The sequence below is a fragment of the Apium graveolens genome, chromosome 1, assembly GCF_009905375.1.
Source record: "Apium graveolens cultivar Ventura chromosome 1, ASM990537v1, whole genome shotgun sequence".
Lineage (NCBI taxonomy): Eukaryota > Viridiplantae > Streptophyta > Magnoliopsida > Apiales > Apiaceae > Apium > Apium graveolens.
The window spans coordinates 37,718,515-37,722,742 of NC_133647.1; positions in this window are offsets into that span (position 1 = coordinate 37,718,515).

Sequence of the window (4,228 nt, forward strand, 5' to 3'; positions counted from 1 at the left end):
TCCAAAAATTGCATTTATAACCGGCCCTCTAGGTTGGGGATTCCGCCCCTGATCGTCTTGGTCCCTCCGACGATCTTCAAAGTTCTTCCTTCCATTATTATTTCTGTCCCCTCCATCTCCAGTATACTTGTTCAATCTTTCTTTTCGAATCAAAAACTCAATTTCATCTTTCAATTGCCTACACTCATCGGTGTCATGGCCAACATCCTTGTGAAACCTACAATACTTGCTCTTATCTAGCTTGGCGGGATCAACCTTCAAGGGCTTAGGTCAGCGAATATCTCTATCTTTCTCAATCTCCATCAAAATCTGACTTCTAGGAGCATTCAGCTTAGCGTATTCAGTGAACTTTTGCCCAGGTCCTCCCTTCTTGGGGGTTGAATCAGGGTTTTGTTCGGTTCTAGGATATTTGTCCTTTGCAATATATTCTAAATCAGTTTTCCACTTCTTGCCTCCAGTGGGCTCATTACTTACTACGGTCTTCCTCATACTTTCTTCAACCTTGATATACTTCCCTGCCCTCTCTTGGAGCTACAACATGCTTTCAGGGGGACGTTTGGCCAAGCACATCTTGAAAAACTCGTCCCTAGTTCCTTGTTGCAGTGCTATCATGGCTACCTTATCATCAAGGTCCGGGACTTTTATAGCCTCCTTTGTGAAACGATTCAGGTAATCTTTCAAGGATTCCTTAGCTCCCTGCACAATACTCATAAGAGATGCTGAACTTTTCTCATGGACTCTCCCGCTGATGAATTGCTTAATAAAAGCCTGACTTAACTCTCTGAACGATCCAATAGAGTTTGGGGGTAAGCGACTGTACCATCTTTGAGCCATACCCGACAGGGTTTGAGGGAAGGCCCGACACTTAATAGCGTCATTCACAGGTTGCAGCAGCAGTGCATTAGAGAATGTCCTGACATGGTTAGCGGGGTCTCCAGTGCCATCATAGGCTTTGATAGTGGGCATCTTGAATTTCCTTGAGATATGGGCATTCATTATCTCTTCTGTGAAGGGTGGAGTTGGATCATTAGGATCTCCAAGGGGAAGGAGATTGCTTGGATCAGTTCTTGGGACGACAGCCCTTTTTCATACTGGACCATCCAGGTCTATGACAGGAGGAGGATTTCTCCCCCTAGGAGGTATCTGGGGTCTGGTGGCCTGGTGAGCTTCCAAGTCACGCCTCAGCCTTTGGATCTCATCCTCATGAGCCCTTATCATTTCCTGCACTTCCTGGGGATTCTCCCCTTGGGTGCTTCGAGGGCGTTGCCTTCCATCGGCCATCGGCTCCTTGCCAGGACGTCTCCTTCTTGGGGCCACTTCATCATCCGAAGATTCAAAATCTCTCTCAGTGTAAGGACCTGAAAATTCTCGATCCTCGGGGATAGGAGCCAAACCTCGTATATAAGGGGGCGATTGCCCTCGTGCTTCACTTCGCCCAGCATATCCACTTCCTCCAACCTCAGGGTAAAGGGGCATCCCATAAGGGGGGTTAGTAGTAATGACAGTTGAATATTCATACCCGACGGGTCGAGAATTCACAGGTATATGTACTTGTTGAACTTGAGGATTCGTACCTTGAATAGTTGGGGGAGTCGTCCCTTGTGGCTGAGGTTGAGTTGCCTCTATCTGGGCTTCCGCTTGAGTAGATGCATAAGTTGAGTGGGGAGGAATCTCCACAGTTGACGAAATCACCTGAGTTGTCCCTGATGGTGTTCCCTCCTCCAGAGCGCTAGTTGTTCTCCGTGTTCTCGCCATGGTTGTTGTTCACTTCCCACAGACGGCGCCAAATGTTATGGATAAAAAACTAATATATATAATTGCTGTATTTAATACTAAGGAACGTGAGCTGCGAAGCTCGATTTGACTGCTCTTGTGTTTCGTGACTCAATCTGCCTTAACAAGATGCCTACGTACCTTGCTGATTGCCAAGGATCAGGTCAAAAAATGTAGTTCTGATTTGTGGGGTGAGACCCCTTATATAGATGTTGAGAGTCCTTGAATTGGACTTGGTATAGGAGACTTGGTGAGCAAGTCTCATAATTAGAATGGACTTTGGAGTTCTAGATAGTAGGAAACTGATTCCTTATCCTTTTAGGTCCCCTTGAGGCGAATCTACAAGGATTTATATCCCCACTAGGACTTATCTTAATAGCTATTTTCCTCCTTTATTTATTAATTATGAAATTAATAAATAATCAGGGCTTTTGGGCCTTCTTTGTTCCATCAGGCCTGATCTGGTCCATCAGGCCTGATCAATATGTTGACCTTTTTGGTCTGAATGTCATACATCTTCTTATTGGGCCTAGCAGCCCACACCTTGCAATATTTAATTATACAATCAGGATTTATTTATCCCTATCACATAGATGTGACTTTTGATGATGACAAGTGTCCAGGCTTGGAATGCCTTGATGTAAATGATGATGAAGCCCTTGCATTTGAAAATTTAGTGATTCTGATGAGGAAGATGAAGTTGTGGCACAATAAGTGACAAATGAAGAGACCTCTGAACAAAATCATCGGAATGAAAGCTCTCTTCAGACACTTGAATTTGATGGCACAAACTCAGGGGGAGAAGAAGAGAATGGAAATGACAGTCATGGTAATACTGAAGAAAATGATGAAGGCACTAGTCAACAGACACACACTAGAAAGTGGGATAAGAGTCATACATTAGAAGCTATTATTGGTGATTCCTCAGCTGGTGTGAGAACTAGGGGTGCAACTGCTAATGAATGCCTACATGCATGTTTTCTATCTCAAGTAGAGCCCAAGAAAACTGAAGAAGCCCTATTGGATCCTGATTGGATATGTGCTATGCAGGAGGAGCTGAATCAGTTTAAGAGAAACAAAGTTTGGAAATTAGTTCCTGCACCAAAGAATAGAAGCAGAATTGGAACTAAGTGGGTGTACAGGAACAAAATGGATGAAAATGGAATTGTTACTAGAAACAAAGCAAGGCTAGTTGCTAAAGGCTACTCACAAGAAGAGGGAATTGACTATAATGAGACTTTTGCCCCTGTTGCAAGTCTAGAAGCAATAAGAATTTTTCTGGCATTTGCTGCACACTCAAATTTCAAGGTGTATCAAATGGATGTCAAGAGTGCTTTTCTTAATGGTGAACTAGAAGAAGAAGTTTATGTGCAACAACCACCTGGCTTTGAAGATCCAAAATTTCCTAACTTTGTTTACAAATTACTCAAGGCTCTATATGGATTGAAACAGGCACCTAGAGCCTGGTATGACACACTGTCAGAATTTTTACTCAAACATGATTTTACCAGAGGTACTATTGATAAGACTCTCTTCTACAAGAAGCATGGTGAAGATATGATCCTAGTTCAAATTTATATGGATGATATCATCTTTGGATCTACAAATGAAAAGCTGTGTCAAAGATTCTCTAGGCTAATGCAGAGTGAGTATGAAATGAGCATGATGGGAGAATTAAGTTACTTCCTTGGCCTTCAAGTTAGTCAAAGAAGTGATGGTATTTTCATCAGCCAAACCAAATATGTGAATGACTTATTAAAAAAATTTGGTATGGTGGATAGCTCACTTGCATCTACACCTATGTCTGCTGCAACCAAGTTGGATGAAGACAAGAAAGGCAAGAGTGTGGATATTTCAAGCTACAGAGGGATGATTGGATCATTGCTTTATTTGACTGCTATTAGACCAGACATCATGTTTGCTACTTGTCTATGTTCCAGATTTCAAGCCAATCCAAAGGAATCACATTTGATGGCTGTAAAAAGGATTTTCAGATACTTAAAGGGAACTCCAAACTTGGCATTATGGTATCCTAAGGGAACTGGTTTTGAAGCTGTTGGATACACAGATGCAGATTTTGTTGGATGCAGGGTTGATAGGAAAAGTACTAGTGGAAGCTGTCAATTTCTTGGTCAAAGACTTGTATCCTGGTATAGTAAGAAATAAGAAATTATGTCAACTTCCACAGTTGAAGCTGAATATATAGCTGTTGGAAGTTGTTGTGCTCAGGTGCTTTGGATTGGAAATAAGCTAATGGACTATGGTCTAATGTTACACAAAATTCCCATTATGTGTGATAATACTAGTGCCATATCTATAGTTGCTAATCCAGTTAATCATTCTAGAACAAAGCACATTGATAGTAGGTACCATTTTATCAGGGAACATGCTACAAATGGTACCATTGAGCTCATTTTTGTTCCAACAGAAAAATAATTAGCTAGCATTTTTACTA